Here is a 15,268-nt window from a genome sequence, read left to right on the forward strand (position 1 = left end):
AAAACCCTAAATTCCTACCTTCTTTTTTTTTTTGGATTGCTGAGGTCAATTGCTAAATGAGAGCTTGAAATATTTCCCTCTCTCCCTCTAATATATCCTAATCTGAAGCACAGATTCAGGCCATTGCAGAAGAAAACTTCATTTTCTCAAAGCATAAATAGAAGGCAGTTGTTTGTGTCTCTGATCTGTAGTCTCCAAGACTTCTTTGCTCCCTTAGTATTGCAGGACCTATAAAGTGTCAGAATAGCAAATATGTTTTAATACACTTTCTGGCTCAGGGTTATCCTAGAAATTGACAAAAGAATGTCCAACATTTCAGAGCAACACTGCCATCTAAACCTTTTTAGATGCCTTTAGCTGAGAATACAGAGAAGTGTATCATGAAAATTCAAATACAGAATATTTGGTTTGTAGGGCTTTTTATCAAGGCATTGGTATTCATTAAGATAACAGCACAGATCCTCCTGTGCTAAAAAGCCTTGTCCCCTCTTGGTGTTGGCACAACCAAGTCATTTAGGCCATGGTGATGATTTACAGGGAGAGAGGGAAGGAGCAGGAATGTGCCACATCATGCAGTAATGGCCTGCTGGCATCAGTTAAATTCTTTTCTTTCTGCTCACCTTGTGTATTCCCTTTTTATTGAAGAAGTCTTGTAAGAATATCTGTTTTCCCCAGATATGTATACCATGATACAACTGGTTGGTTATTGGACAGCAATGAATGGCCTCTCCTGGGTTCTCCACACTCAGTAGCAGAAAATAAATGGACTTCTGTCTTGCTATGTATTTACTATCCTAAAAATAAATTTAGGAATTTTATTATGCATTTATAAATATTTAAAAGTACTGCTGGAGAGTTACTGTACCTATGTTTTTGCTGTTATCATGAAGTTATTTGAAATTATTTTGCTGTTATCATGAAATTATTTGATTTCAGCTGGCCTTTCTCCATTTGTGTCAAGACACCTTATGGCCACATGTATCTCTTTGGAGTAGATAATTAATTGTGATATTGAAATTACATTCTTGAGATGAAGCCAAGAGATGGAGTGGAAGGTTGAAAACTCCAACCTTACAGAATTCATGCAGGAGTGAGTATTTTTTGAGTCTCCTGGCAGGCTGTATTGCTGTATCCTGCTGAGAAAATCCACTCCCCTAATCATGGCTCAGCATAATCCATGGCATTTTGTAAATAAGAAATAAGGGTGAGCAATTTCCTGCCCAGGTGATTTTTTTTCCCTATATAGCTTCTATATAGCTAGGATTTTGTCCTCAAATTTTAATGCAATTTTTGAATGTGTTTGGCACTTCATCAGATTGGATTATTTCCTTGGTTTCTTGATGGGATCCAAGCACATAAAAAAGAAATTTTGCTTAAAATAAAAGAGCAGAAATAACCCACTTTCCTCTTACCCTGCCCCCAGATGAGAAGATAAGGATAGGTAAAAAGATGTGTCTGTCATGGTCATATTTAATAGATGACAGTGTTGTTACAGGAACTGAGGTAGGGAAATGCATTTTTTAGCTTTATATTGACAGTGTTCCTTTAAACAATAAAGGGAAAAGTAGAAAATAGCATTTCAAAAAAAGTCAAAATATAGCTCATAAAAGCCCATATTTCAGTTTTGCAGATGTGTTTGTGTATAATCTGCATATCTATTACTTTACTCTTTTACTTTTTATCATTACTTTTACTCTTCACTCTGAAGTCAGTGTTTAGTGGGCACAGGCTATAGTGACCCATGACATACAATGTCTTGGTGCAAATCTTTACAAGTGTTTAGTGTCTATGATAATTGCTATATTGTTGGTAAGATATACTGTAATTCAAATGCAAGATTTTATTGAAATTTAGCAAAAGTTTGTATCATAGCTCAAACTACTTTGTAACATTTTGTTGTGTCTCGTATTTTTTGGTGTATAAGGGACAACTAACAACTGTATTAGTGTCACATAAATAATTGATTTGTGAAATTACAAGGCCATGGAAAAATCTGTAACAGTTAAAAAGAAAGTGTTCAACTTTGAAATTGAAGATACTAATTTTCTTCTGAACCCAACTAAAAACACAGCTTTTGTCTTTTTAGGGATCCGCGTTTGGCTTCCTGTAAGATGCAAATATCTTATGGAACATTACCCTTTAGGATACTAGTTGGCAAATAAATGAAATTAATTTTTTTGTCCAAGCATTAATTTTTTGTTGAAGATGATATTAACTTTATTTTTCTTATGTGAATGTTGCCATTTTAATGTCATTAATGGCATGAGACCATTATCTTCAATTTTCATCAGAATATTTTATTTGAGATGTGAGTCATTCTTAAAAGCTGTTGGAATCCTGCAGATTTAATTTAAATAAAGCTTATGAGTATTTGAAATAAAAGTTCTGTCTATGCTTCAGGTGAAGACTGTGCAACAGACCTTAGAATTCAATTCAGCAAAACAATTAAAATTACATTTAGCTTTAGGTTCATGACTTGTTGCCTTTATTTTTTTCTTCTGTTTAATGGTTCTTCCTGCTGTTATAATTCATTCAAGATGTGATTTGGAATCTCTATCATTTGAAGATAGCTTTCATATGACAATAATTAAAAGAAAGGAAAAGCAAAAAAGAAAAAAAATAGTAATTCTCCTTGCTTTTTATTTCCGTTCAGTCACACCACGGCTCTGGAAATAAGGAAAAGTAACTCTAGGAAACTTTCTGACCCACCATGCATGATACAGAGAAAGATCTCTGCATATGAATTCTACTGCATTTACCTACCATGTGTACACTAGTCTCTACACAACATGGGCAAAGCAATATTTTTCCAAAGCCATATAATGAGCACATATAATCCATCCCTACAATGTGCTAGGCTGCCCTTGCAGCTAGCAAATATTACAGCTCAGAACTATGTGGGAAATCTTTGGACAATTTAAGTAATAAACATATTTTTCTTTATTATGTGCTATTTCATTAAAATAAAAAATGATCATATTGGAGATGGACTAGTAAAAAGATTAGATGTGCACCATCTGTATTTCTTTCTAATGTGAACTCTAGAGACAATTTAATTTGCCATTATGAAAGAAAGTCTCCCTGAGAATTCTGCATTTTCATGCAGAAGGAGTAGCAAAAATGTAGTAAAAAAATGCCCGTTTAAAATATTCACAAATATACAATCAGCTAAGTGCTGAATTGTGTTCAGTGACATTCACCATTATTTTATACTCGCTTCCACAAATGAAAATACATTCATTCAGATTAATTTAGTCCCTGAAGTGGATGCAAAAATCTCTCAAGCTTCCTTGCAGGTTTGTGTGAGTGCTGATGCAGAAACCATCCACACTGATATTTTGCTCATTCTTGGAAGCAGAAACAATTGGCCCAGCAGTGAAAGTGTTCAAAGGCAGTGAAATACAGAAATGGTGTGATATTTGTGATCAACAGCTTGCAGCCATCAGACCTGATCCTGCAATAAAGGCACTTGTGTGGGGCTAAGAAAGCCAGAGATCTGCTGACTTTGAATGGGTGCATTGGCTCATGAGTCTGTTGCTAATACTCAACTGCAGGATTGAGGTTTATGGAATGAGTCAGTTCTGTAAAATCTATCTCAGAAAAAGAAAAGGATGATGACACAGTCCAAATAAACTAGGATTTGTTCCATAGCTAATGTATGAACAGAAACAGGTGATGGAATTCTGCATTATCCCTTTTTGATTAGCAGCTCTAAGTTAGAGGTAACTAGAGGGGATGCTGCTAATGCATTTAAAATAAACAGATTAAATGAAGAGAGTCTATAATGGTGACAACTAATTAATATATGGTGTTAGACTACAGTATAACTATAAAGGTCTTTGTACTGTGGTGGAGTCATGCTAATTCTGTCCAAGTCTGTAATTTTTGTGGTATGTGAAAAACCATAAGTGAACCTACATTTTGGTCATGTGCTGTTTTTGGACTGTCTGCTCTCAGGAGAAGGCCATTGTTCAGAGTGGTGTTCTGAACACCCCAATTACCTCTGGAGATCATCAACTTCCATTTCTGCATTTAAAGAGTGTGTTTGAGGAATAAAAAATGGGGAGCTCCTGTCTGTTTCTGCAATAAATATTAAAAGGGTTTTCAGCTTAAACTAATACGTAAGAGAAACACCTCTACCTTAAATTTTCTCATAAATATTTCAAACCTATCTCTCACCAGTAGAAGTGGTTTCTTGAGGCACAGAGCTCATTCTCTGCATGCTATTCTTGGATAGTAGTAAATCTTTCCTTCAGAAAATGCCCCATCCAAAAAGAGTGCAGAATTGAATTCTCATAATCGCTGCAGAGCTTAGAAAATGCTCTTGTATAACATAATAAAGGTAGACCTAAAACCCAATTTCCATGATGTTATTGAAAGGCAAAGTTTTTTCATCCTTAGATGAATATTAAAAGTAAATGCGGAGTCTTACTTCTGTTTTTGCTTTTAAATGAAAACTACTGGGTCTAATTCACTTGTAAGTTTCATAGAATTTTTCATTCACTTGTAAGTTTCATAGAACTTATACCACAGTACAGTTTTGCAACTGTATTGTGGTATTAAATTCAATTGAGTTTCTTCAGCTTAAGACAGCAGCATGTTTTTGGCTCACTCTTCTGTCTTGCTGGCAGACTTGATGTGCATTTTTTGGTGAAAATGTTACTAAGACACTAACAACTGCTTGAGACTTTTGTTTACCACTGGATGTTTGCAAGACTGGTAAGAAAAAAAACTTGCAAGAGTAAAAAACTTAAGGGTTTGGGCAATGTATGAAAATGAGGGAGACAAGTTCGCATATTTGCAGGAAACTTTACTCTGGATTCTTTTGCATTTACGGTAAGAAAATGTCTTCAATTATATTAGCCAAAAGTGACTATTCAATGCATTTGTGCTGAAGACAGAGCACTAATGGGCCTTGTTGCTCAGCAAGGTCTGGCACACAGTTGCTGTTTGCAGTGAAAAGAGGGCTGTGGACTCCAAGAGAGGACAATGAGAGCTCTAAAGAGTCCTGCTGAAATATATCTTACAATATTGTGTTTTTCTCTAGTGAGACTAAAATGGCAAAACCAAAGGCTGCTTATTTTAAAAATCCAAATGTGTATCTGATTATCAGGGATTTTGTGAACAGGTACCTGGGTATTAAATTGAGATGAGCTACCAATTTTGCTAACAAAGCCTATGCATTATTTAAATGAAGACTGCCACTCTATCCCTAGTTGCTTTCATTGCTTCGCTTGAATGTGAAATGTATTTATCTTTTACTGTTGCTATAAAATCTCTTCCAAACAAAAGCTGCAAACACCACAAGGGAACTGTCTCCTTACTGGTAAAATAATTTCTATTATTTCTATTTTTATATCATGGTTCATAAGAAGGTGCCTTTATGAACAAGGGTTTAATGTCTAGAAAAATTATGTTTTCTTGTATTATATATGTTGTAGATTTATACATTTTTTATTGCTGCCAGTAAAAGCACGTGATCTGTTAAGCTACATTTAATCAACTAAAATGAGTTTGTTTTCCAGTGCATACTGCTGAGATCCTACTTTCAACAGATTAGAGAGTGTTTTATACAGAATTTTCTTTTGTTTCAAAACACCAGAGATGGCCACTTACAGTAATTTCTGACAAAGGGCCCATGTCTTGCAGCCCCATAAATGTAATTGTATTTATGGACAAGGCTCTTCTCAGCCCACTGGTCTAAGTGCAATAAATCCCATGTGATTACAGTTATGGGGCTTCATACAATGACCCTATTTAGGATATATAAATGTGTCTTTCAGAAGAGTTTAAATTTACATCAGGAAAGTTGCTAATTGAGGAGACTTTTTTCTTTACTTGACAACCTACCTTTCTTTCTTTCATTCATCCAAAACAGCTGAACTAAAAGTCTGCTGTGAGACTTGTCTGGTATTTATTTTGTTGCCTTTTTCTTTTGTTTTGTTTTGGTTTTTATTTGGGTGGTTTTTTGGCTTTTGGTTTTTTTTTTTTTTTTTGTCTTTTTGGATTTTTTGATGGACTGCAAATTCAAATACTGCTAAATTTAAAATAAACCAGAGAGAAACAATATTATAGCAGTGTTAAAAAAAAAACACAGCAAAAAACTCCCAAAACCCCAATCTTACACATTCTGTCCTGCTGTGCAGCAGGGAAGTCTCATAATAACTTGAAAACGTGGCATGTACCTATGGTAAATATGTTTTGGAATCACTGCACAGTCAGCTTGTTCTTAAACTCCTGTTTGTCTACGTTTCCTCTCTCTGATTAATGGCTTAAGGTGTCCATTATACCTCTGGCAGCCCTTCTCTCACCTTCCAGAGTGTCATATCTGGATTTTGAGAAGAATATTCTTAAGATAGTATTTGAGTTTTTTTTTGTTTTGATTGTGAACTGGAAAAAATGTATTTAATAATGGAAATTCAGATGGTGGTTGAGGTACCAGAGTGCTGCCTTCCCTACATTACAAATTTAAAATAATCAGAAATTCATCACATTGGTATATTTTTCTGTTTTTTTTTACTGAAAGCTGATTAGATGCTTTAATAACCCAATGGCTTTTTTATCCAGGTTTCCTAAGGAATTTTATGTACATGATGACACTGGCATTTTCTTTTACTACAAATAATTTTGGAACTGGTTTCTTAATTCCAGGGAAATGTAATGGTGAAAGTTTAAAAGCAAACAGGTTATTCTGATAATATTATACTGAGCAAAGGAGAGAGACCTAAACCAGTGCCCTACAAAGTATGAGATGGGTGCAATATGAGGTACTAGAACATGACAATAAATGTTGCTCAATCAGGAGAAAAGCTCTAGTTAGGGGAACTGTGTGTTTTCATGGAATTACACAAACGTAAGGCAAAACCTCAGGATCGAAGTCTTCATTACCTCTCCTGTCACAGATCTGTATATTCTGCTGATATTTCACTATATTTATTTTCCCTCTTTTGTAAAATGTAGGCCACTTGTAAAAACTTTTTAATGAAATAGGTCCTTACAGTTAACTGTAAAATTTTCTTATAGAGTTAGTAGTTTTACTACTAATTTGATCCTTGATGTGGCAGACTTAATGATTAATAAATAAATGAACTTTCACTTTGGTAATGAAGTTACTAAGCACTCCTAAGCATTTAAAATTTTTTTTAGAAACAGTAGCTTATAAATTGCAATAATTTAAGGTATCGGACGATACCCTTTTCCTGACCCAGAGATGGGGCAACTGAGAGGCATTTTAAAAACTTTTATTCCATTTTCAGTCTCATAACAAGGGTGAGACAATACAGATGCTATAATTCACACTATCACAATCAGAAGCCAATTATCTCCTAGTTACAATATATTATGTATTTCTTGGCCTAGGGCTTTTTGCCACACCATGCTGTAGATGCCTTAAAGCCAATCATCTAAAACTACCCCTTGTGGGTCCTACTACAATGCATCTTTCATAGTTCTCTTCCTCCAAAGTATCTAGTCTTATTTGCAAAGCCATCCTTTGAAACTTGTTTCTAGCTCCATTTCTCTCCCAACAATGTCTGTCCTATTCCATGGCATTTCCAAGTCAGCATTTCTTATCTCAAGGTTTGCACACAGATGTGTGGGCCTTCTGTCAGACTTTGAGAATTTTCTACAAATCCATTTCCTACATGAAGGTATTTGGTTTGTTAGTTATTTGTATTTCAGGCTGGATTTAACTCTGTCTTTGCCAATGCTTTGCCTTCTCCAGAGCAGAGTCTGCCAGCTCAGTATTGGTGGCCTCTCATGTGCAAGCCCAATGTTCTGAGAATAATTTTTCAGTCAAAATATGGAAAACTCATCAGAAATTATTTTTCTGCAAACACTTTTGGTGTAGCTCTTTCACTACAAAATGTGAATATCAAAGCCTTGAATGCTTTCTCAGTACCAAATTTTGGTCCTTCATGCTACAACACTGAATTAAGATCCTATTAAGTTCAGCACAGAACAATATTTTCAGGAGGTGGAGCATGCCTAATGTAACAGAGTCTCTGATTCAATTGCATTTACTGTGGAGACTAGCTGTAACATTTTAGTATCCTCTAAAATGTTAATTTTTAAGAGATTAAAACATTTCCCAATAATTTAAATAGTGATTTTAAAAAAGAGTAGAATGATGAAGTCAAACCTGGTGCCTGTTTTGTCTTTGACCCAAAATCCATGTTATAGAGAAGTGTGATGTAGTTGTGTATTATCTCAAGAAAAACAGACATTTACTCAAGTAATGTGCATGTCTACAAGATGCTTGTGTTTCAAAATAATTTCTTTCAGGTTCTGATCCTAAAGGAGCAGAATTCATGGCTATATTACCAGTGATGTGAAGGTTTTCTTGCTGACACTTTTCGTCAGTCCATTCTGACCTTGATGTTTCAGGTGTCACCATGCTGTAAGATAAAGTGTCAGGCTGATAAGCATTAACTGCAGGACATGAGTGTTCAGGTCAGAAAATAAAATGCATTTGGTATTATGGGAATTGATGGTTTTCAAATACTGTGTGCTTCCATGTTCAAAATTGCATGCCAAATTATGCCATCAGGGAGGACAAGTGTTGCTGTGTACCAAATGTAAGTACAGGCTGTAAATTAGCTGAGCTTCTTATTTTAGTCTAACAAAACAATAAAGAAGCCTGTTCTGTTGCCCAGACTGTAGCAGATTTTCTTAACAGATTCTCTCTTGACCTTTTAATGTGTTAAAAATAGTTATTTCAATCAACATCACAGAGTTTGTTTCTGTAAGGGCTCTCTTAGTCTCCTTATTCTGAAAACCTGAAGTGGTGGTCACCTTCACTTACCTCCAGAAATCATTGATTTGACTTAGGCTGGAAGCATGGAATGCAGGAAGGAAAGATTCTTTTTGGTTCATTGTCACCATCCTCTCTTCCTCTGCGAAAATTGCATAGACTTTCTCCACTCATTTTTGAGACCCTTTTAAATTTTGTTACATTTAACAAACTCATTTGTATAAACAGTGTAACTCACTTGTATCACAGTGTTAAAACTACAGAAAAATCATAAACTGAGTAGAACTTATCATAGAGATGAAAAATGGACCCATAAAAAAGCTAAAGACATCTTGTGGATAATGGGTAGGTTGTACCATGCAACTAAATGATCACAGACAGACAACTTTGATTTTTAAATTTACTGATGCTGATCATAGATTTATATTGGAAATTAATTATATAGGCCCATTACTTTTGTTTGAATGCCTGAAAAAGCATGCATAATGAAGTGTTAATTCAATGCTATTAAAAATGCTATTTCTCTTTGAAGTAGATTTTGAAATGTTTTTAGGCATTTTGAAGATATGTTCAGTATGTTGTCAGGGCCTTTTATAAGAAGTCTCATTGTGAGTAGTTGAGCAATAGCATTTTCAGAAGCCCTGGTTTGAGTAACACTGGCTACACTGAAGCAGCTGTGAAGTTTTGCATGTGCTTTAGCAGAACAGGTGAGGGTCTATAGCATCAGTAAGCACCAAGTGGAAAATGCTTTCATAGTTGCTTTTTGAGTTTTATTCTTGTCTCTTTTACTTCACATTCATCAAAGGATTAGGGTTGTTCTGTATATGTCTACCACGGGACAGCAATCACTGATTTTTATTTTCCTTTTGTGATGAATGAACCAAAATAAAAAGGTCTTTCCTTTGTTCCTGGAGAGTCAGACAAGATAGTTCTATATGTCATGTATCTTCAGAGTTATTTCTAGAATAGTGAAAAATTATTTTCTTAACAGCTTTGGGGAACAAAGTGCTGCTAAAATTAACAAGACTCCAGCAATTCACCAGTATATTCATACATTTACATGAATTCATCTGAGAATTATGCTCTGAAGTTGTAATAAAGTCACTTATGGTTTCTGTTAGGAAATGTGCTTCTATTGCATTTTCTGTTTTTTCATAATTTCAAACTATTGGTCTGATTTTTTCAGGTTCCTTGTCTAGATATTCCAGCTACCTGACTGTTGCTTAGACTATTGGGTCACAGGCAGAGGTTGAACATGGATCCTTCTGGCTTGATTACTCTGGAAGAATAAATGGAATCTTGGGTTTATGGTTGCTTCCCCACACGCTGACTTTAAGCTGGCATTACTGAGATTCTAATAAGTATTCCTTTCTTTCAGAATGGTGTTCCTGGGAATGTCTTTTATATATGTAGCCTAAAATGACAGTACTTGGAGAAAATGCAGTATGTATATCAGTGTACAATTCAGCTAAGGATTTATCTTGGTTTGCTTACAGGCATTGGAATGTCTTCTTTTTCCCCAAGGTAAAAAATTTAAGTCTGCCAAACAGAGCAGAAATCCTTCATGTTGTAAGGATGTTACTCATTTTCTGAGGATCAGTCCCAGAAATCAGTCAGCTTAGGTAGCAGAGCTCTTCAGTGCTAGCATAATGACAGGGGTTTATAAACATTTAGTTATTGTATTTCTTTAGATGAAATATGATTTTTTAATTTGCCCTTTAGTTTTAAATTGTTCTACAAACTAAACCTCAGGCAAGTCAAGCAAAATCTAATCTATTGATAGCTGTGAAGGACATGCTTGAGCATTTGAATTATACTCCTAGTTTAATTCTCCAGATTGAGATTTTTCAAATGGTTTAAATGAAATAGGTATCAGCACTCACTGAAAGGTCAAACATGTTTGCAAAGTAGGATTTAAATTTGTCTTGATGGTGTTTAAGGTACCTACTCTTATGTTTAATGATGGTATTCCATATTTTAAAGCAATTAAATTTACTATGTTAGATTAATCTGTGACTTGTAGCTTTTACAAACTTCATAAAAATGAAATGGAGCTTTGTTAAAATTAGTAGAGCTTTTAACCTGATCTTTTTATAATAATGGGATAAAGTCCTGCTCCCATAGAATTCCTCAAGAGGAAAATAGGAGGAGTTTTAGCACTGGCTTCACAGCTAAAGCTGGGATCCACAGCTGTTCCCCATGTGATAGAGTTATTGACGGAATTCACCATGTTCCTTGGCTTTGATTTAATTCATGACAACAGTGCTGACAAGATCGATACTTATGCCAAATTGTCAAGCAATTGACCATATTAATAAGGTCCACTGGATGCCTGAAAAGAATTGGATGATGTTTATATCTGTCAATCACCTGAAGACATTTATTGAATCTACTGAGTATTCACTATATTTGTAATTGCCATTAAGTACCTCAAATTATTATAGTATTCCTGGAAACCCACATAATACTCATAAGTTTCATGTTTTCAAGTTCAATATAATAAATACTACTGTTGTAGTATTTTGTTGACATCTGGCTTACTAATGAAGTTTGTAGTCCATGCGCCTTTTGAAATATTATGGATCAGCTAAAATAACTAAATTTAAAACCAAAAGTTTTTTCCTTTTTCTTATTTTCCTTTTTTTTCCTTTTCTTTTTTCTTTTCCTGCTCTTTTTCCTCTGTCTTTCTTTTTTATTTTCATTTTTTCTTTTCCAGGGTAGAACTCCATGAACTCCAAGGTGATTTCTACTTTCTCATTCTGTCCCTCTTCCATTCATATCCTTCTGCAAGGAAAAGAATCCCACCAGTAACCAAGGAAAAAAAAAAACAACAAAAAACTCCAAACAAATTGTTTTCTGATTTACAAAATGTTTTTTAGTATAAGACATATTTCTAAACATTGGAGACATTAGAGGTAGTCTTACAAAGTCAGTCTGCTAGAAGCTGTATGGCAGCTTTGGAGATACTGGATTTGGGTTTTGAAAATTGTTTGTTTAAACAGAAAGGTTAAAATTCTTCATCCATGGAAATGCTAAGCATAGGGTTGGGACAGCAAAGAGTGTGTGCGTGGTTGTATCACTGGTCCATCCTCCCAGCTGCCATGCACAGGCTGTAGCACTCGGTGCAGAGTTCTGTGGAAGTGTGCTCAACTGGAATAAAATCTTTTTTCCAGATTAACATGAGTGGAATTTTTCATGGTGCTACTTGCCCTCATGCAGCATCTCCTTTGGGGATATTAAATAGTTGTTTTATCCGTTATAAAAGCTAAATGAGATTCATGGGGGCTCAAAGAGGAAAAACTGCATGAGCTGTGCAAAATTTTGCTCAATAGTAAACCAGTCTTTAAATACTTAAATTTGCACAAAGCTAATCAGGCAAGGGGAAAAATGCTTGAATTATTTAAGCTAATCTATCTAACAGAAAAAAAACTCACCACCCTCCAATGCAGGACTTCCATCTGTCTCCAATGGTAAACAGCTACCACCTGCTTCCTATAAATGGCAGTATGAGATTATCACTCAGTAAATGTCACAATTTCCATTTCAAAACTCCTTTTCAGCTCTCTTTCTGCAGCAACAAAATAACAAATCACCTGCTACCATGGTCAGAATAAATCCCCTATCTATGAAATAAAGGGAAAGACAGCTAGAAAACATTAATTTTTTGCTTTTTGCTTTCAGTTATATAGAATTGTACCTGTATGATGGTGTGTGAGACATATATTCCACTGCATACCTTAGAAAATAAAATATTTTTTAGTCTTAATACTCTATTAATGTAAAAGGGCAAAAATTGCTTGATGTATATGCAATAGCACCTATCAGTGACCTCTAAATCCATGCAAATATGTGGTAAACTATTACTGTTAGTACAAGGAAGAAAAATGTGCTTTAGGGAAAACCATTTATTTTCTAGAATAGAAAATTGCCTTGCCTTTGTTAAATAATTCCTCATGTCATGATATTCCTCAAGCTCTGCAGTAACTGTAGGGATGCATATTCACCAGATTTATTTTGAGGGGCTGTAAGTGGAAATTCAGGCTGAAGTGGGTGTGGACAGAAGAATACTTTAGTGCCTAGTTAGCTAGGGCCTTCAGTTTCAACTCAGTTGTGCCAGTCATATTTTCTGGAAAAATCCCTTTGTCCAGGATTCTTCTCCTGGGAAGATGAGAAGCCTCAGAGAAAAAGGAAAACAATAATTATCTGATTTGCTTCTCCTGTGTTTTGCTGCTTTGGAATGTGTTTGGAGATTGTTTATCAACAGGTGGTTGTTTCCTTGGTTTCATGTGACTTATTGACCAATCAGGATCAAGCTGTGTCGAGGCCCTGGAAAGAGTCACAAATTTTCATTATTATCTTTTTAGCCTTCTGTAAGTATCCATTCTGTATTCTTTAGTATAGTTTAGTATAGTATTCTTTTATATAATGTAGTATCTTAAAAAATAAATTAGCCTTCTAAGAACATGGAGTCAGATCCATCATTCCTTCCTCTGTCTAGGGAGCCCCACAAATAAAATAGTCAGTGTTCTGGCAGCAATCAGCAATCAAAGCAGAGGCCTGTATGATATTACATGTTCTACTGACATTCTGGCTTCTGACTGAAAGGCAGTGAGATTCAGTATCATAAAAGATTCATACCATGCACCATAGTGATGTTGTCACTTGTGCATTGGCACAAGCTGACATTTATTAATACACGTCTTAAAGCAAAGCATATATTTTCTGTATTATCTGCACTGTGAGTAAAATACTCAGTACGGTTCAACCTTATTTTTGGGGGCATATCAGACCAGTGTATTCCCTTTTTTCCCCCCTTTCTTTTCAAATCCATCACGGTTACTTCATGACACAGTCAAGCTTAAGATGCAGGTGATAAGGGAACCTGCTTGAGAAAAGGGTTTTTTAATATGGTACCAGTTTCCTGTGCTCCAGATCCCGACTTTGATGTACCTCTTTGTGTCCTCCTTCCCCTCCAGCACGGAGTCTGACCAAGAATTTTTCTGACCCATTTGTGTGCACCCAGTCTCTATGTCTCAAGGAGCAATTTTGCAGCATTTTACCTGCTTAGAGACACTTTTATTTCCAAACATTTCTACATATTTGTAATGTTCAAATCACGTGGAATACAGGCAACAGGTGGTTTTTCTTCTGGGTAGTAACCTGCACTGTTTGTTTTGCGTGGATCTAAAGGTGTATTTACCAACAATTATTCCACTATAAAATTCAGATTTTTTTTCTTTTCTCAGAACACTCACATCTTCTGAATAGATGTCTAACTTCAGACACACCAGTATTTCCCTTCTGTGACAAAGACACAAATTTCTAGGATATGAGCCAGATGTTGACGAATGGAATCCCTCAGAGACGACTATTCTTTTCTACTTTATACTCAGAACTGAGAACTGGTATGCTTTTATTGTGGGTGCTTCTCTTTGATCCCTAAATTGAGACAGCAAAACCAGGGTTCTTCTGTCATAGTTCTGTGCTTCCTTGCCCCTAGGAAGGGGTGTATTGCTTTCATAGGAGTAAAGTGAATATTTTATGCATAACATGAACATTTACTACAGAATACTTACACAGAAACACATCAGAAAATGCAAGCAGAGTTTAGGTTTGTATATCTATTGGTGGGTCATCCCCAGTGTTCTGAACATAATTATGGAAAGTGATCATAAATTAAAAAATTCCTATTAAATCTCTGCCAAACAATCTGCTGTTAGGAAGCAGGTAAAATCCCCTGAGTTTTGTGTCCTTGAAGTGAAAGAAAGTTATTGATGAATGTGTTAGACCACAGAGGAGGATCACTATGGAAGTGAGGTGCTTTAGGTGAATGTCACATGAGAAGATGCTGAGGAGAAGAGGCTGCTACAGGTGAATGTGATAGCAGGCTGCAACTACTTAGTGGAGCAGATGGAGCCTGGCTTTTCTCAGAGGTGCCCACTGAAAGGATGAGAGCCAACAGTCATGGGTTGCAACCAAAAAAATCTGAATCAGACCTAAAGAATGAATATATCATGATGTTAATAGTGCATCACTGGAAATGGTTGCCCTGGCAGGTTCCTAGGAAGGCACCTACAATTATATATATTATATATATAATTATATCAGGCTCTTTGAACAAAGCTCCTGGCAATCTGATCTAACAGAAGTTAACTCAATTTTAATGAGGGGGATTTATTACATGACATCTATAGGCCCCTTCCAAGCTAATTTTCCTATGATTCTACATGCCTTTTCCCTTAATTTCACAGAACAATTCTCTAGTCTGCAGTGAAGAAGGAACTCTTATTATGTGTGTCCCTGCTCTGTGGAGCCCCGTGTCCTCCTGGTAGTAATCAGAGCCCACACTAACTTGTCCCATTAGCACCTTTGCTAGCAGTTTATGTGGCTTATAGCTCAGGATTATCCTGCCTCTGTGAAGATGTTATTGAAAAATGATTAGAGCTCCTCTAGTGAGGAAAGGCTGAAAGAATTGGGGTTGTTCCACCTGGAAAAGAGATGGCTCTAGGGTGACCT

The sequence above is a fragment of the Agelaius phoeniceus genome, chromosome 2 (genome assembly GCF_051311805.1).
Source record: "Agelaius phoeniceus isolate bAgePho1 chromosome 2, bAgePho1.hap1, whole genome shotgun sequence".
Lineage (NCBI taxonomy): Eukaryota > Metazoa > Chordata > Aves > Passeriformes > Icteridae > Agelaius > Agelaius phoeniceus.